Genomic DNA, 20,415 nt, shown 5'->3' with positions numbered 1-20,415 from the left:
GACTGGTGCAGGGCATGGATTGTGTGGGACTGGTGCAGGGCATGGATTGTGTGGGACTGGTGCAGGGCATGGATTGTGCGAGGCTGGTGCAGGGCATGGATTGTGTGAGACTGGTGCAGGGCATGGATTGTATGGACTGGTGCAGGGCATGGATTGTGTGGACTGGTGCGGGGCATGGATTGTGTGGGACTGATGCAGGGCATGGATTGTGTGGGACTGGTGCAGGGCATGGATTGTGTGAGACTGATGCAGGGCATGGATTGTGTGAGACTGATGCAGGGCATGGATTGTGTGGGACTGATGCAGGGCATGGATTGTGTGGGACTGGTGCAGGGCATGGATTGTGTGGACTGATGCGGGGCATGGATTGTGCGAGGCTGGTGCAGGGCATGGATTGTGTGGACTGATGCAGGGCATGGATTGTGTGGGACTGATGCAGGGCATGGATAGTGTGAGACTGATGCAGGGCATGGATTGTGTGAGACTGATGCAGGGCATGGATTGTGTGAGACTGATGCAGGGCATGGATTGTGTGAGACTGATGCAGGGCATGGATTGTGCGGACTGATGAGGGGCATGGATTGTGTGAGGCTGGTGCGGGGCATGGATTGTGTGGGACTGGTGCGGGGCATGGATTGTGTGTGACTGATGCAGGGCATGGATTGTGCAGGACTGGTGCAGGGCATGGATTGTGTGTGACTGATGCAGGGCATGGATTGTGCAGGACTGGTGCAGGGCATGGATTGTGTGAGGCTGATGCAGGGCATGGATTGTGCGGGACTGGTGCGGGGCATGGATTGTGTGTGACTGATGCAGGGCATGGATTGTGCAGGACTGGTGCGGGGCATGGATTGTGTGTGACTGGTGCGGGGCATGGATTGTGTGGACTGATGCAGGGCATGGATTGTGTGGGACTGGTGCGGGGCATGGATTGTGTGTGACTGATGCAGGGCATGGATTGTGCAGGACTGGTGCGGGGCATGGATTGTGTGTGACTGGTGCGGGGCATGGATTGTGTGGACTGATGCGGGGCATGGATTGTGTGGACTGATGAGGGGCATGGATTGTGTGGGACTGATGCGGGGCATGGATTGTGTGGGACTGGTGCAGGGCATGGATTGTGTGGACTGGTGCAGGGCATGGATTGTACGGGACTGGTGCAGGGCATGGATTGTGCGGGACTAATGCAGGGCATGGATTGTACGGGACTGGTGCAGGGCATGGATTGTGTGGACTGGTGCAGGGCATGGATTGTACGGGACTGGTGCAGGGCATGGATTGTGTGGGACTGGTGCAGGGCATGGATTGTACGGGACTGGTGCAGGGCATGGATTGTGTGGACTGGTGCAGGGCATGGATTGTACGGGACTGGTGCAGGGCATGGATTGTGCGGGACTAATGCAGGGCATGGATAGTGTGAGACTGGTCCAGGGCATGGCTTGTGTGGGACTGGTGCAGGGCATGGATTGTGCGAGGCTGGTGCAGGGCATGAATTGTGTGGGACTGATGCAGGGCATGGATTGTGCGAGGCTGGTGCAGGGCATGGATTGTGCAAGGCTGGTGCAGGGCATGGATTGTGCGAGGCTGGTGCAGGGCATGGATTGTGCAAGGCTGGTGCAGGGCATGGATTGTGCGGGACTGATGCAGGGCATGGATTGTGTGGGACTGGTGCAGGGCATGGATTGTGTGAGGCTGATGCAGGGCATGGATTGTGTGGGACTGGTGCAGGGCATGGATTGTGTGAGGCTGATGCAGGGCATGGATTGTGCGGGACTGGTGCGGGGCATGGATTGTGTGTGACTGATGCAGGGCATGGATTGTGCAGGACTGGTGCGGGGCATGGATTGTGTGTGACTGGTGCGGGGCATGGATTGTGTGGACTGATGCAGGGCATGGATTGTGTGGGACTGGTGCGGGGCATGGATTGTGTGTGACTGATGCAGGGCATGGATTGTGCAGGACTGGTGCGGGGCATGGATTGTGTGTGACTGGTGCGGGGCATGGATTGTGTGGACTGATGCGGGGCATGGATTGTGTGGACTGATGAGGGGCATGGATTGTGTGGGACTGATGCGGGGCATGGATTGTGTGGGACTGGTGCAGGGCATGGATTGTGTGGACTGGTGCAGGGCATGGATTGTACGGGACTGGTGCAGGGCATGGATTGTGCGGGACTAATGCAGGGCATGGATTGTACGGGACTGGTGCAGGGCATGGATTGTGTGGACTGGTGCAGGGCATGGATTGTACGGGACTGGTGCAGGGCATGGATTGTGTGGGACTGGTGCAGGGCATGGATTGTACGGGACTGGTGCAGGGCATGGATTGTGTGGACTGGTGCAGGGCATGGATTGTACGGGACTGGTGCAGGGCATGGATTGTGCGGGACTAATGCAGGGCATGGATAGTGTGAGACTGGTCCAGGGCATGGCTTGTGTGGGACTGGTGCAGGGCATGGATTGTGCGAGGCTGGTGCAGGGCATGAATTGTGTGGGACTGATGCAGGGCATGGATTGTGCGAGGCTGGTGCAGGGCATGGATTGTGCAAGGCTGGTGCAGGGCATGGATTGTGCGAGGCTGGTGCAGGGCATGGATTGTGCAAGGCTGGTGCAGGGCATGGATTGTGCGGGACTGATGCAGGGCATGGATTGTGTGGGACTGGTGCAGGGCATGGATTGTGCGAGGCTGGTGCAGGGCATGGATTGTGCAAGGCTGGTGCAGGGCATGGATTGTGCGAGGCTGGTGCAGGGCATGGATTGTGCAAGGCTGGTGCAGGGCATGGATTGTGTGGGACTGATGCAGGGCATGGATTGTGTGGGACTGGTGCAGGGCATGGATTGTGCGGGACTGGTGCGGGGCATGGATTGTGCGGGACTGGTGCGGGGCATGGATTGTGCGAGGCTGGTGCAGGGCATGGATTGTGTGGGACTGGTGCAGGGCATGGATTGTGCGGGACTGGTGCAGGGCATGGATTGTGCGGGACTGGTGCGGGGCATGGATTGTGCGAGGCTGGTACGGGGCATGGATTGTGCGAGGCTGGTGTAGGGCATGGATTGTGCAAGGCTGGTGCAGGGCATGGATTGTGCGGGGCTGGTGCAGGGCTTGTGGTGCTGACTTCAGAGTTACTAAGTTTGCAAGTTTAGTTCAGTTTTAAAAGCACCTGTTGTGGTGTTCCTTGCCTCCAGCAATTTCCAAATTTTAAGAAAAAAAATGTTAAGATAACTCTGGTGATTAATGTTCTTCCTGAAGGGAAATCTGAGTCTTGTCTAGTTGAGGCTTTGACTCATGGTAAGGTAGCACAGAAGGTTAATGTGCCTGCTGCAAAGCACGCCTGCCATGCACATCACAAAGTGCATATAATGTAAGTAGTTCAGTGGGTTACTGCTTTTCTAAGAGACATCCTTTTGTTTACTTGCAGTTTATAGGTTTAAATCCTAATATAGAACAGTGAATTATTACCTGTCATCAGAGAACTGCATGCACAATGCAAAGTATAGATTAGAGCATAGATTAATTTTGCAAAAAGGGTTCATTTGGGTAGAAATCCATTCTTATTAAAAAGAACAGGTGTTCCATTGTCAATTCTGAGTTTGTGCTTTTTCAGACCAAGCACTCTCAAACTATCCTGCCTTAGGGCGACCAGGCATCCCGGATTTGCCCGGACAATCACGGTTTTTCACCAGCTGTCCCAGCAGATTTCAGGAAATTAAGCTCCTGTCACAGTTTTTAGAGAGGGTCGGCTGGAAATGGTGGGAGATATCTTTTTATGTTTTACAAAGCAGGGATAGTTAGCAGCTGCAGCTGTTATAAAAAAGCAAATACATTAACAGGCACGTAACAGGCTTTAAAAATGGCATTTTATGTATGTTCTTACTGCCTTTTCTGAAATTCTCAGCTAAAGAGCACTGCCACTGTGCGGTGGGTTTAAGTAAAAGTGTAGTCCTTCTTCTGTTTTTGGGAAATGTACCAGTTTTTGGCTTTAAAATTCTGGTCACCCTATCCTGACTACCAGTTTGAATGACACGTGAGTCCTAAACCTTTTAGTGACTTGTCTCATGTAACATTTCCTATACGCTGAATTACACAGGTATGATTGAATGTCTTTGTGTAATGTGTGTGTGTTTGATCAAAGTGCTCTGAAACCCCTGATTGCGGTCATCAAAGCACATAATATTGATATCGTAAATTATGCTGATGACACGCAGCTGATTCTCTCCTTTGAAGGTGAGGAGTCTACGTCAGTGGAAGCGTTTCATAATTGTTTGAGGGATACAGCCTGTTGGCTAAAGGATAACTCATCGCAATTTAATGCGGGTAAAACTGAGATCATTTTCTTCTCATCCAGCAGGATTCCACATGCTTTGCCCAGCAACTTTTGGCCATCTGACGGTTCGAATGTGGTCCGACCACTTACAACGGTCCGTAACCTTGGTGTCATGTTTGATAATAAGCTTACGATGGAAGCCCAGGTTACAAAAACGGCGGCCTGCTGTTTTGCGATCCGAGGGGTTGGCCTAACGGCTAAGGCGCTCGACCTCGGACCTGGGGATCTGGGTTCGAGTCTCAGTAATGACGCCAAAAACCTCCTGTGATTCTGGGCAAATCACTTAATCTCCCCGTGCCTAAAAAAAAAAAATGAAAGTGTGTCCTCATGTAATGTAACTGGTGCTATGTAAAGCGCTCTGATACCCGATTCGGTTCGGGTCTAGTTCGCGCAATATAAAACTCTGCAAAAAAAAAAAAACTAGATCCGTGCGGAACATTTTTTCTTTGTTGCCCCCTTTGGCGCGTGCTCTAGTGGCAAGGAGTGCTATTCTTAGTAGGCTGGGTTATTGTAATGCCTTGCTGCTTGACTCTCCGAAGTTCCTTCTGGATAAACTTCAGAGGATCCAGTCAGCGGCGGCCAAGCTAGTTTTAGGACTGCCTAGAAGGGCATCTTCATCTGTGGCCTTGGCAAAACTGCACTGGCTCCCGCTGAAACAGAGAGTTCAGTTCAAGTCTCTCTGCCTTGTTTTTAAAGCCCTACATGGGCTGGGACCGGTGCTCATGCGAAGGAAATTTGATTGGTATGTCCCAATGAGAAGGCTTCACTCCTCGTCAGCTAGGCTGGTGAAGGTACCGAGGTTTAGGAAAGTCAGGTCAGGTGGCAGATCGTTTGGGGTGGCAGCGGCCAAACTGTGGAATGAACTCCCATGGGAGGTTAGACAAATCAAAGAGCTCCTCCCATTTAGAAGGAGATTGAAGACTTGGTTGTTACCTAATATATAGTCTTCTGCCTTGTATCTGATATGCTTTTTCTGTCTTCTGAGATGCCTAGCGCCAGGAAGCCTGCAAGGTGATAGCGCGCTTTATACGTTTAATAAATAAATAATAAATAAACATAACATGTGGGATGTCTGACATTACAACGCATGCTTTTACCACGCATGCTGTTACAAGGCAAGTATTACAACGCAAACCATTACAACGCATTACACTTGGGGGTGCTGGATAGTGAATAGTTTAATTTACTATTCCAACTCCAGTCCCCGTGGACACTAGGGAAGGTGTTGGATAGTAAATTAAAACTATTCCCTATCCTAGAGCGCCCCCCAGTGTAATGCGTTGTAAAGGTTTTCGTTGTAATACTTGCGTTGTAACAGCACTGCATGGTAAAAGTTTTGTTGTAAAGGATGTTTCCCAACATGTGTATTTGTAAAGAGCACGTTTACAACTACGGGTATCTTGGCGCTGAATAACAGATGTTTGTTGTTACCCAACTCAATCGTACTTATTTTATCGACCTCAGATGGATGAAAGGCTGAGTGGACCCGCCAGGAATTGAACCTGTGACCATGAGGTCGAACACAGGCCTCCTGCAATAGACGCATTAGTCCACTGAGCTACCAGACCCGGCCTCCACTCCACTGGTATGAGTGGCGCTATATAACTAATTAAATGCATCTGAGAGAGTGACTGTGATTATGGACACTTGACTTGAGGGGCACTGTGAAAGGGGGGTGGTGAGGGAATCTGTGGTAGTGGTGTTCATCACCCCTACCATGGATGGGGCGCCACTAAACATGACTGCACGGGGCACCAGCAGGGAAAGAAGACCCTGGCACTACAGGCTGGCTGTGACACACAGAATGACTCCTTGGGGGCCTCCTCGTCCCATTGTGGATTCACGACACAAATAGGGGACAACAGAGGGAAGCCGTATCAGGCATCAGAGCGTGTTACAATGTGAGCACTACCCGGGCCTTCCTGTGTAACGATGAATATAAGACACGCATCAGGATTCAGCGCTCTCCTGTACTAGGGAGGCCAACCGTCCGTAAATTTCACAGACCATCCGTAATTTGGACCTCACATTGGAGTGGTGTGGCTCACTGGTTAGAGGCGGCAGACCTGTAAGCAGAGAACGGCCCGGGACCAGGGTTCAATTCCCGACGTGGCAGGGTCTTGGACCAGGGTCAACTGACTCGATAATTCTTGCCTCAGTGCCTACTCTAACCAGGGATCACACTCGGTAACTCTGGGCATTAAGCTTGCCTCATCTCTACAACGGCCCCCCACAGACGCCGGGGATGCCTGGTTTCACCCTGGAGATACCCAGAAAAGGGACCATCTCACAGGGAAAACCAGGACAAGTTCCCCAGCGATCTACAGCGCCAGGACACTCGGGTAGAGTAACAGTGCGCTTTACAAGTATCCCACATTTACATTTACATCCGTTTGTTGAAACTAAGGTCAAGGGGCAATCGATATTTGCCCGGCGGTATCGCCTCTTTAACCCACGAATTATTAATCAATGAAGAGGCAGGCGCTGGAGACGTGAAGGCAGGAAACAAGGTTTATTCTCTCCGGAGGAGAACACATCAGTTCAGACAGTAAGTATCGTCACGAGGTGCTCTAACTGCATCTCTGAGGCCTGGCCTCTTATATACAGGTTTACTGCTTTATTACATATAACACATTCTTGGTAATGCTTTGATGTACGGAAAGACATTCTCGGAATCCCCGCTCCAAGCCCGTTCCCACACACATTTACAGTTGAAGTCCCCACCCTGGTCACAACAGGTGATGAATATCGCGCAGCTGGACATTCCGCCGATTCACGGAATGTGGGGGTTTGATCGGATCTCATAGGGTGGGGGGCTTTGATCAATTCGGGGGTCCTTTGATGAGGGAAGCTTTCTACTGTACGAGGAGGGGCAATAAACAGTATCGGCAGAGCTAGGTGTCGGCCTGGGAACGAGGAAGACAAACGGGCACAGGAAAAGGGTTTTTGCATCAAAGGGCCTGGGACCGTGAAAGGAATGAAGGGAGGTGTCGCGCCGGGAACAGGATGGGGCTCTGAGGCAGAGCTGCGCTGGAGAGGGGTTTATGACCCAAGGCATGCGAGAGCGGGGGGGTTGTCAGTGTGCGGGCTTTGCGAGGGTGAAGGGCTATGCTGGGGGCCAGTGGCGTGCAGAGGGTGGTTCTGATCGAGGCACCAAAAATGGCGGGTGCGCACGACAAAAGTGTGGCATCCGGGGAAAAGGCAAGATGGCGCAGATAATGTTTACCAAAATCGTACTAATTTTCCACAGTCCTCCCTTTAACATATCCAAGACATCTTGCTGGCCTATTTCCTATTCATGTCTATTGTGGCGATCATAAGTAAAAAGTAGGAACCCAGGTGAAGGAGCTATAAACATTACATTTAAACTCTTTCGTCTTAGGAGGCGGGTCTATCGAAAAACATGTTCGCAGGAAAGTCATAGTAATGCAATACAAAAATGATTCTGTAGTGAGAGCAGTGAGTACATTTCATAATGTGAACTGATAGGTTATTACATATACAAGTTCTGATCAGATTTGGTTTGGAGCATAATCAATACAATGGTGGCTGGGAGAGAAATGAGACGTAGTAGAAACGAAGATTGAGGGTGTCAAATGTTCGAAGTTAATGAGTTCTCAGCATTCTTTGTCGTCTTTTGTTGGCGCTGTGGAGCACCGGCGGTGGAGCTACGGGTCCAGCTCTATTCTAGGTCCCGCGTTGCAGGGCACGACCTTTCCCTCGCGTTTCTGGTCGAAAAGGTCCTTTGAGTTGATTGTCAAAAAGTTCAGATGGAAGAAATGTGCGTGTGAGCAGTCCTTTAGGGTAGGTCGGAGAAAAAGGGGGATGGAGCAGGGCCAGATCGGGAACAGACTAGGGGGACGGAAAATTTCAGATAGGCAGGCTCATGACCGAGTTCAGAGAGCGGGGACTTTTCGGCATACGTCGGACATCGAGCAGGGGCATCAGGCCAGCCCTTTCCTCTCATTTTGTCGAAAACAGTGCCTCGTCCTGCAGCTCCTCACTGTCGCGGTCTCGCCTTGGCCAATGTCGCAGATGTTCCATAGTCTGTAGTCAGGCCACGTGCTCCCACATCCGGTCCTTTTTTTCCTCCGACAGTCGTACCCTTAAATGAGTTTGAAAAGACAGTCTTTAGAGAATTGGCAGAGGAAGGTAATCACATAAGTCTATTTCTCTCCCAACTCCAGGCAAAAATGGAAACGTCCGTTATATTAGGGTTCACTACTAACATATAAATGATTGATGATGGGCCCGCTGGATTTACTATAACTTTCCTTCACAACTATTTTTTTTTGGTGTTTGTTGGTCGTGGTACGGGATCTGGTACCTTTTATTGTATTACAGTTACGACAGTTCATCTGATGGAGACCCACCTTCGTAATACGAGCCTTACAAAGCTATACCGTTCTCTAGGGCTTCATATTTGCAAAGGGTGCTGTGAGCTATCAACATGGCCTGATAGGTATCTTGCTGAGGGACGAACATAGGCTAAACATTTTTATTTCTATCAATGCATCCTGCCTTTCAACTAAACATTTTCGCTTTCAATAGGGTTCATTGCAATGATTTCTTCATTTTGGTCTAATCTTTTAACTTTGTAAACATCATTCTGGTTCCTACATAGCCTCTTACGGCCTGATTACTTAATTAGAAAAGGCAGGGGTCTTATGGGAAACAGCTAGGGACATAGAAAAACTGTGGCAAGGGCGTAAATCGACCCATCTCTTACAACCGGGGGTGAGGGACAGTTTTATAACTCTCGTCTGGAGCAGCTGATACGGAACAGGGGCGTTCCGGGAACACGAGGATGTTTCGATCATCTTTTCTGTTTGGGTATTGCGACAATTCGGGACGGGGAAGGTCGCGTTATCTGAGGCATCTTTTTATGACACAGGAGCCGCTGACATGTAGTTCCCTCATTTCGGGTCAGATTAGGGAACCTCAGTCGTCTTACCTGTCCTTTCCCTTATGGCCAAATCTCGGTTTCATCAATTTTTTTTTAGCGGAAAGGAGAGGTAGTGACACAGCGTCAGGGTGATTTTACTAAAGACAAGTTTTGTGCAAATACTGGCGGTATTTGGAGCCAATTGGGTGGTACGGTAGGGGTGGCGGTTTGCCAATTTCGGTGCTAGTCGTTCGGAAGAGTGAGAGTGTGGAGGGGAGAGTGAGAGAGAGAGAGAGAGAGAGAGAGAGAGAGAGAGAGAGAGAGAGAGAGAGAGAGAGAGAGATGTGCAACAATAGGCTAGATAGTACACGTGCAACATAGGGAGCGGCCGTGTATTAAGATAGGCTATTCAGCGCATTACTCGACACGAGACATCGCGGGTCTGTGTTAGTATTTTGAAAGCATGCGGTTCAGGACGGGCAAACATTAGGCAGGGTAGAGGGGACATGCGTTAAGTAGAAAAAAACACCATTGTATCGCACTTCTCGCATTCTCGGACCTTCGATCAGTCAAGTCCACGTCTCAGTCGTACAAAAAACATTTCCTCATAGGTTCAGACATACGTGACACGTGTCCATTCACGTAACACGGCACAGGTTCAGACATACGTGACACGTGCCTATTCACGCGACACGGCACAGGGGTGACCGTGTTTTATCGTATCTTACAACCTCTTGGCTCTCCCACTACAAGGGTAGTTTGCAGGTGTGCTTAGGTGCCATCTGGCAACGTTAGTCCGCTTCGTGCATCAGGCATGGCGCGACTTCGGATCTCCACCAGACCTAAGTCGTGATTCTAATGTAACCTGCAGAGGGAGGGAAAAAAAGGGGGGGGGAGGAGGGGGACAACATTCGCGCATTTCAAAGCATGGGCACAAAAGTTCTTTATTTACCTCATACTCGTCTCGTCTCCTCGGGATAGAATCCCTGGGGTCTTAGTTTCCGAAGCCGGGGGAGGGGTGGGGTAGTGTGTCCTTATAGGTCGGGTGCAGGGAAACGTTAAAAAGGAAACCAGAGGTACCTAGTGCGAGGTATCTAGTTGGTAGATGTATCTAGCTATCGGGGTCCTTAAATCTCTTTCAACGCTGTGATGTTCTAAGGTTTATTAGTTCTTCGGTCGACTCTGTTCCCTAGTACCTTTGAGTGTCGTATTTTTATAACATTCTATCAGTTACATCGTTTCATTTTACCCATTTTTTATATTCCATCATTTATACCGTTTTGTTTTACCCATCCTCAGAAGTCGAGGTCTTTCTCCATGTGCGAGTTCATGAATCAGTCGCGTATCTGAAGGCAGAGTATCATGTCATAGATTCGATCCTTCATTCGGGGCTGGGCAACCATCTTCTAATAACCTTAAAGAGAGTACAAAGTAGGGTGCACAAAAAAAAAAAAACTCTCCCGCTGATCCCATATTTTTTTAAGAAAAGCATGCAATACCTGTTCATAGTTTGAAAAACCTTTATTTTGCAAAATCATTCAGTACGTAGATTATGAGGGTGCAGTCGTACTTGGGCGGACACGGCAATGGCTAAAGTGCGTACAGTAGGGGGGTTGTTTTGCAGCAATAAAAACATTAGAAAGATTTTTTTTTCATTCATTCGTAGGAAACTAAAACGTCTATCAATTGGTTGGGGGATCGGGGGCATTTATTTCATAATTTAGAAGCATAAGTCAGACCAGTTGCAATCAGATTTCCTATATGCATACCGCGTGCGTGCGTCATAAGCGAGGTTATACATCAGCTATAAAAATATAATACATCGTACATTTGTAATCAACATTTTTAACGGGATCCTTTTACATGTTCGTCGAGTGAGCTCTCCCTCTTTCTTGTCAAGTGTACAAAGGATCATATATATGTCTCAGAACATCAAGTTTTGAATTAGTAAAAAGGAGCACCACGAGGTGTTCGTAAGTTCCTATTGATTCCGGCGCCATTTTGGGCGGGGCCGGGTTAGTCCGGAAGTAGCATCAGGGAAAAATGTTTCCTACAACCGGCAGTTGGACCAGAGTCCTTTTCGGCAGTTCAAGAATTCAGGCTAACAGGAGGAGTGGCTATGTCATGCTTATTTCGTTTAGCGATCAAGGCAGTTGTCCCTTACCGGAAGCCTGCAGGGGCCGAGGGCTCCTCTGGGGACTTTTGTAGAATCTTCAAGGCTGTGGAGATGCTGTCGGAGGTGGGGGCTCGTGCCCTGGTGGGCAAGCGTCCGAGTTATATTGCTGGTCAAAGTCACTCTAGCGGCCTAGACCCGCCTTCCAGGGGCTCAGACGCCATTTTGAGGCCCTGCAGGGGCCGCCCTTCGTCGAGCCTGCAAGAGTGGAAGAGACCCTTTGGAGTGAAAGAAAAGGAACTCTGTGTCGTAGGAGCAGGACATTCGGCTAGGGTGCAGCTGTGGCGCCCCCACCTGGGGGGGGGGGCGAGGGAGACTCGCTCGCGCCATCTCCCTCTCCCGGTGCACCCCACGCTGCTCTTTTTCATGGGCCTGCACGAAGGTCTCTCCACATCCCGTGCTCCACAAGTCCCATGCCCAGGGCTGTGGAAGTATGGCCACCTGCGGCGCACATTCGGTGCTGCACAAGTATCGGTGCAGCCATTGCATATTCGGTGCTGCGCAAATATGGGCACCGTTGCATGTTCGGTGCTGCGCAAGTATTGGCACCGTTGCATGTTCGGTGCTGCGCAAGTATTGGCACCGCCTGGCTGGAGGATTTCGGCACCGGGCCGGGGGCTGGGAAACCTCCTATCCATGGAGGTGGGAGAGGCTCGTCCGCGTCGCCTCTCCCTCCCATCCCAACTTGGACAAATTTCTGCAGAGGTATTTGTGATGGCCGGACTGGGGCTGGGAAGCCTCCTACCTGTGGAGGTGGGAGAGGCTCGTCCGCGTCGCCTCTCCCTCCCAGCCCGACCAGGACTAATTTTCGTGGAGGTATGTACAGGACATCCCGCCGCCCAGAGTTGTCGCAGCCATTGTTCATGATAGAAGTGGCGCCGGTTTTGCTGCTGCAGCCATTACGGAGGGGAAAAGAAAGAAGTGTCCCGTCCTTCTCTGGGCCGGGCTTCCGGTGGATGTCGGCCGGACGCCCCTGGCTTTGGCCCCATGAACGGGTTCCTTGGGTTATCGGCTGCAGCCGGATCCAGCTGGCCCCAGTCCCTGGCCATTGGTGGCCGGACCGGGGGAACATGTGGCGGGACTACCTGCAACTGTCACGTGCCACCGTGGCCGGACCGCTGGCCCCTGTCTCTCCTCTGGCTCCCCCATATGTTAAGATTTCCTGGCCGAGTTTTGGCAGCAGGACCCGCCTTATATGGGTTGCCGCCGGTTGGGCGTAGCCGTAACCCTGCCCTACTTTGGAAGGTTCCAGAATGGGGGGTGTTCTGCTGACTTTTATTTTCTACAGTTTACCGTTCTTGTATTGTTATTGTTTCTTGCTTGTTATGTTAAATAAAAGTTTGTGTTCATCAGTGGCCTACTGATTTCGTTTCCCATTCCTTTCTTTCCAGGTTGTTTCATGCTAAAGTTTTTAACAGAGGTTAAGTAACACGGAAACACAGGCAGAGGGATGACGTAGATTCATGCCTCACGTACACACAAACTCAGACGGGGAGACAGTACAAGTATGACACACAAAGACCCAAAGACAAATATAAAACAGTTATTGGCCATAATTATCTCTTTCTGTCTGTTAATTTAGAGCTAGACTGGGTTCCCGTCTTATCATTGTCCGATCTATGAAAACTCGAGCATGTCACTGAAATCAGTCTGGCGAAATCTGTGCCATCGGGCATAATCAAACGTGGTGGTTCTATCTGGCCTGACCATGCCAGTCTGATTCTTCTTTGTCTCGCGCTTTTTTCCTTTCTTCCGGACTGTTATTCCTGTCGATCCTCTGTTCCTACTCTCGCTCAGTAAAGTCGGGCATTGGGCTTTCCAGTGCCCGACATATTTACAAAAAGCACATTGGTCTTGCCCTAAGTCTGGCCGTCCTGTGCGTAGTGTCGGGGGATAACTTTCGGGTCGTGGTGTCCAGGGGTTGTCCTGTTGATATATTCCTCTACCTGCTCTGTCCTCGTCTCTTTTCTTTCGTTGCATTGCTTCTTTGCGCCACATACCGAGACTGTCGAGCATAATAGGAGTTGTCTTATTATTACGAAGGGCTATTTCTAACGTTTCTATTTTATCAAGGTCGAAGGATCCTACCAGTGGCCACTGTTTCTCTTGATTTTCTTTGGTATACCTGTGCCACAATTTATTATAGGCTATGGTAACTAATCCATAGTTTATGAACATGTCTTTATTAGGGGTGCCTTCCAGCGGAGCTAGATGATCCACCTCTAATAAACGGTCCGGGCTGAACCAGCTATCAATCAGTGGGGAGAAGACAGACATGACGGCTCGCAACGAGGGACAAAAAGTCAGCACTGCCTATCTTATCACTGTGTGCAAAGACTAGACAGAATATTTCTATTCTACGTTGTTTGCAGGCAGTGAATACCTCATGAACCAATAACAAAACAATAAATAAATAAATGACCAGTGGGGAGAGTAAGTAGATCCGCAAAGGTCTGCGTCCTCTACCCTTTCACTATCTGCAAAGGGGAACCTGTTCTTTCCTGTTTGTAGACAGAGAACCTCCAGAAAACAATCTGCGAACGGTAGCTCGGGGTCAAAAAAACCCAGTTAATCAGTGTGGGAGAGTGAATCTCCCGAAAACCGTTAATAAATAATCAATTCAGTGGGGGAGAAAAATAGGCACGACGGCTGCGTTACCTATCCTTCACTGTTTGCAAAAGGGAAAGAGCCTACTGTTTCTCCGTGTGCAGACAGTGAATCTCCAAATAAGTCAACAAAGAGTAATACTAGTATTTTCTGAACAATCAAACAATTATTTTGCAGTTTGTCGTGTTTACACGACCTTACCCGGACCGTATGGACAGTTTCTTGTCTTCCGAATCCAGCGCCTGATCGTCCTCTTTTCCTCGTATTCCTCGCAGCACTCCTAATGGTTCCCAGTCAGGACCGTAGATCACTCGAGAGAGGTCTGTTCGGAACTAGTGAAGTTCGGATGATCGGCTGCCAGACGAGGGTCTATTGGGCAAGAGCTCTCCCGATCGTTGCAGTCGTTCACTCTGTCGTCAGGACCTCTCCCACTGGATCCACGAGTCGCTGATGGGCCCCACGTTTGGGACGCCAATTGTTGAAACTAAGGTCAAGGGGCAATCGATATTTGCCCGGCGGTATCGCCTCTTTAACCCACGAATTATTAATCAATGAAGAGGCAGGCGCTGGAGACGTGAAGGCAGGAAACAAGGTTTATTCTCTCCGGAGGAGAACACATCAGTTCGGACAGTAAGTATCGTCACGAGGTGCTCTAACTGCATCTCTGAGGCCTGGCCTCTTATATACAGGTTTACTGCTTTATTACATATAACACATTCTTGGTAATGCTTTGATGTACGGAAAGACATTCTCGGAATCCCCGCTCCAAGCCCGTTCCCACACACATTTACAGTTTAAGTCCCCACCCTGGTCACAACAGGTGATGAATATCGCGCAGCTGGACATTCCGCCGATTCACGGAATGTGGGGGTTTGATCGGATCTCATAGGGTGGGGGGCTTTGATCAATTCGGGGGTCCTTTGATGAGGGAAGCTTTCTACTGTACGAGGAGGGGCAATAAACAGTATCGGCAGAGCTAGGTGTCGGCCTGGGAACGAGGAAGACAAACGGGCACAGGAAAAGGGTTTTTGCATCAAAGGGCCTGGGACCGTGAAAGGAATGAAGGGAGGTGTCGCGCCGGGAACAGGATGGGGCTCTGAGGCAGAGCTGCGCTGGAGAGGGGTTTATGACCCAAGGCATGCGAGAGCGGGGGGGTTGTCAGTGTGCGGGCTTTGCGAGGGTGAAGGGCTATGCTGGGGGCCAGTGGCGTGCAGAGGGTGGTTCTGATCGAGGCACCAAAAATGGCGGGTGCGCACGACAAAAGTGTGGCATCCGGGGAAAAGGCAAGATGGCGCAGATAATGTTTACCAAAATCGTACTAATTTTCCACACGTTGTCTGTGAGGATCCCTTTTATGGACGCCTTTTGTCCGTAATTTGGGTCATTGAATGGAACAGCACTATTCCCTGCATGAAGCCTCAGCTCCCTGATGGGGCCGCCTCGCACTCTTCCTGGGAGCACAAGAGGAGTCCCACCCACCCATTGTCCTACTGTCTGCAGCTGATTGTCACGTACAGAATGACAATGGGCCAGCTTGGAGTGTTACAGCATGGGGTGGCCTCCTACAGCCTCGGTCTAGGACAGGGCATTCTGTCAGATGGAAGAAATGTGCAAAAACGCCAATGCTGCTACGTGAGAATCCAGTTCATTTAAAGAAGCTGGTGAAATAAGTTAAAAAGAAGGTGCTAGAGTTCTTTCAGTATCATCATTTTAGAGAACTGCATTTTCAATATTATATTCAAGGAAGCCATGGTTGCTGCATTTTTATTTTATGCAACTAACAACCATTGACAAAGCCAACAGTTCTGGCTTGTTGTAGGTGTAGCGTTACTTGCTGTGTTATATATCTGGATGCAATGACAGAAGAGGCAAAGTACCAGTTGGGCGGCACACTATGCTAAGCACAGATTTTTAGCTTAGGTGTTTTAAGCCACGCCCATAATTACATCAAACACCCCCTTTAGAGAGACCCCCCCTTTTTTTCATCCCGCTTTAAGCCCTGGATACAACATCATATCACAGTCACCACATGGCATGACACTGTGCATCATGCATGACTCATGTCTTTGAAGGTTTCAGATAGCCTATGTGCAGGGGCATAGTGAATGCACCCCCACCCCACCGCTTGCTTTAGGAACTACAGCAGGGGTGAAATTCTTGATGGGCCTCTTCTGTCTGCAACTTTGCAGACACAGGCTCAGCTTATAATTAATATGAAAAGGTGGGCGAGTGAGTAAGTGAAAGGATGGGTGGATGGCTGGATGGATTAGTGAAAGGGTGAATGGATGAATGCAGCCTTCAATACAGTCCATCACAATCTGTTGATGGACAGGTTGCGGGAATGCAGAGTTTAGGGTAAAGCCTGGAAATTACTGAATTCCTTTCTCTCCTATAGATCGCAAACTGTTTCTCTGGGCGAATTCTACTCCACTCGTTCTGTCTGCCATGCGGAGTCCCACAGGGATCGTCTTTGAGTCCTGCACTTTTTAATGTGTATGTGTCCTCCTGGCCCCTCTTATTAACTCTTTTGGCTTCTGCCTTACATCTAACGCCGACGACACACAAATAGTGCTGCCAGTGCTGCCCGTGCAGGAGATGGGAGTAGATAAGCGGGTCCAAGTTTGCATGGAAGCAGTGGGAAAGTGGATGTCCCAAAATTGTCTTAAACTCATTTCGATCAAAACTGAGGTTGTCTTGTTTGGAAATGACTCCAGTTTCTGGAACCCAGGTTGGTGGGAAAGTAAAAAACCTGGGGGTTTAATAGATGACAGACTCACCTTTGGGCCCCAGGTTAATGAAGTAGCTTCCACCACGTCATACGTCCTAAGGTCTTGCAAGAAAATACTGCCTCTCTTGCCTAGGGACAGTCAGCGTGTGGTTATTACATCAAAAACCACATCAAGGCTGGACTGCTGCAATAGTCCATATCTTAACAGTCAGGAGCGTTTTTTTCCACTCTTGCAGAACTCAGCGGCTAGACTGCTCTCAGATTTACGTAAATTTGCATCTGTCGCCAGTGAAATCCGTAGACTCCACTGGCTACCTGTCAAGAAAATAGTGCTGTTTAAATCACTCTGCATGGTCTTTAAGGCCCTACAAGGCACAGGACCTGACCATCTGAAGCGGCAGTTCCAGTGGTATGTGCCCAACAGACCTTTGCGCACATTAGGAGCGAAATTGGTGATAGTACCATCTACAAAAAAAGCCAGGAGGGGAGGCAAAGGTTTCAGTGTCTGTGCGGTCTAAAGCGTGGAATAACCTACCTTTCCACCTGAGGAATAGTTCGGACTCACTACACTTCAGGAAGGCCTTAAAAATGTGGTTTTTTGACTAATTGTTCACCATGGTCACTTATTCGGTATTTCTTCGGAGGATTGTAGCCAGTGCCAGGACACCCTAGGGTAACAGTCGCACTATATACATTTACTTAATGAAAGGGTGAATGGATGGATAATGAGCGAAAGGATGTATGGATGAGTGAAAGGGTGGATGATGGGCGAGTGAATGGGTGGATGGATGAGTGTTAGGATGGATGAATGATAGGGTCAATGGATGGATTCATGAGTGGATGAATAGAACGGTGGGTGGATGGATGGAAGGAAGGATGGCTAAATGAAAGGTTCAATGGAGAGAGAAAGGGAGGATGGATGGATGACTGAAAAGGTGAATGGGTGGAAGGATGAGTGACTGGGTGGATGGCTGGATGGATGAAAGGGTAAATGGCTGGATGGATGAGTGGATGGATGGGTGGAAGAGTGGATGGATGAGTGTATGGACGGATAGGGTGAAAGGGTGGATGGATGGATGAGTAAAAGGGTGGATAGAGGGACGGATGAGTGAAATGATGGATGGAAGGATACATGATGGATAGGTTTCAAATGGTTGAATATGTTTGGAAATGGCTGGGCTTACTTATATACTATTGTGCGACCTCCTCTGATGTGTCTGTAAAACATACCTTTTGTCCCGAAGTTTTGTCCTGAATTTTGACCTCCTGTCCTGACCCTTTGTCCTGAATTTTTACACTCACCGTCCTGAATTTGCACCCATGCCAGTTGGTCACCCTATCCTCTAGAGGGGGGCGAGAGATTATTAGGGCCTGAAAGGGGGTGTGCTGTCATCCAAGAACCGGAAGTCCTGCTCCGCGTCGGTGATTGCTTGAGATGCATCTTTGATGATCACTCACCCATCCCTAACGCCGGGGCAGTGACGCAGTGAGATCCTGTCTGTCCCCCCCGGGGCAGAGCACCAGAGGAAGGGCTGCTCTGCCTGTGAGCTGCGGGGACGTGTCACCCGTCTGAGCAGACATCAGCCACGCTCCTGCAGCGTGAGGGGGCAGACGATGCTAACCACATCTGACAGCCCGCCTCCTCCCCCCCAGCAGGGGTGTCAGGGGCAGGGGTGCACATCAGGCACTTGTAACAGGCTACGACATTCAAGGATGGGCTTCAGATACATACCGTGGGAGAAGCAAAGGTGCACAGGAGACAGGTCAGGGTCTGGAAGACTTTATTATATCTTATCTGTTAGCCACGTGCCCACGCACGTCTGACCACTTCGATCCCTTATTCCTGACTGCCCCTTCCCACACCCTTGACCGGATGTGGTGTCCGGTTCCCCAGTGTCCACTACATGTCCTGCAGGGTCCTAGTGCCCTGCTGTCAGGTCACTACATCTCCCCCCTTTTGTCACAAAGACGTGATGAGAAAAGTGAAACACAGAGGTGTGTAGATAGAGGTAGAGAAAGATGCAAGTCTGCCTTGGCACAGGTCCGTGTGCCTCTCTTCATCACATTTCTTCTATTAGTCTCTTTGGATGTCTACAAACTCTTCTCGGGCTTCCTTCCATCTGTCGTTTTGCAGCGGGCTCTTGCTCTCCTTGTTTTGCTGTTTCATCATCCTGGTCCTCTCCTTTCTCCACTTTTAGTTCTTTGAAATGTGAACTGTTTCGTGTTATTCGCTGATGTTCTGACTCTTCCGTGATCATTGGTCCCTTTACTTTCATCACTACTAGCGGGTCTTTGGAGAACATTCTGTCTGATTTTCTGTGCTGCCTCTGACGCACTACCACTGTGCCTCCTTCTTTTAGGTCCGGCACACTGGCGTGTCGCTTGGCGTCTGCGTATCACTTCATCTTTCTCTCGCCTCCCTATCTTTTTCTGCAATGTCACTGCGATCAGATGCCGCAGTTGCCTCTATTTGTGGTAACCTCGTTCTGCTTGTTCTTCCCAGTATGAGCTCTGCTGGGCATCTTCCCGTGGAGCTATGGGATGTGTTTCAGTAGTCACGTAGGACTTGGCACAGAGCTTGACCAAGTGATATTTGCGCCACCCTGGCCCTCTGAATGGCCTTCTTGATGTTTCCCATAAATCTCTCCACCATTCTGTTCGCTTGAGGCCATAGCGGAGTTATCTTCCTGTGGTTTATCCCCAGCAACGTCATGAATCTGCGAAAATCTTCCCCTGAGAATAGAGGACCATTGTCTGTTTTTAGTGTCTCTGGTGCGAAGATGTCATCCAGTATCGGACTGTCGCTGTTGTCGATGTCGAGAGGACGCGTCGTACTATAGGAAACCTTGAGTACTCGTCGATGACCACGAGCAGGTAATTGCCTGTGTCCAAAGGGCTGAGGAAATCAGTTGCTAGCGTGGCCCACATCGCTCTTGGAAGTTCCGACATTTGTAAAGGCTCATTTCTGGCCGGTGCTCCTGTTACTTGACAGAGGTGGCATGTCGTTACAGTATCTTCTACCATCCGATCTAGGCCAGGGAACCACACTTTCTCCCTTATCATTTTTTTCGTTGCTACTACGCTTCGGTGAGACTCGTGAGCCAGGTTTAATAGTTGTCTCCTGAGTGAGCTGGGTATCACTATTCTTGTTCATCTCATCATCATGATCCCGTCTGTTTCTGATAGTTCCTCATGGATCTTCTTTAGAGCTAGTACTTCTTCCTTGCATACTCCCATTCCCCAGGTGCAATTATTGTTAACATGCCTCCATCTCTGCCTTCTGGTTATCTCCATCTTTCTTGGTCTCCATGGCCAGCTCTGTTATCCTTATGTGCACCAGGGTGTTTTGTTTCAGTACGAAATTCAGGCATTCCTCCGCCATCGATGTCGTCTCATGTGTTGGCGGCAGTGGATGTCTCGACATGTAGTCCGCCAGGTTGTGTTCTTTCCCTGGCTTGTGTACAATCGTGAGGTCATAATCCGTTAGCCTTATTCCCCAGCGTTCAATCCTGGGTGGCATTTTGGCTGACGGGCTGCCGTGGATCGTTACTAGGGCTTGGTGGTCAGTTATGATCGTGAATGATTTTCGGTAGACAAACATGTGGTAGTGTTCACACGCCCAACCACTGCTAGGCTCTCCTTTTCTGGTTGCGAGTATGCCTTTTCAATGTCCGTTAAGCTTTTACTCGCATATGCAA

Source organism: Lissotriton helveticus, chromosome 3_2 (genome assembly GCF_964261635.1).
Source record: "Lissotriton helveticus chromosome 3_2, aLisHel1.1, whole genome shotgun sequence".
NCBI classification, from domain to species: Eukaryota; Metazoa; Chordata; class Amphibia; order Caudata; family Salamandridae; genus Lissotriton; species Lissotriton helveticus.
Note: the sequence above shows the minus strand (reverse complement) of the source record.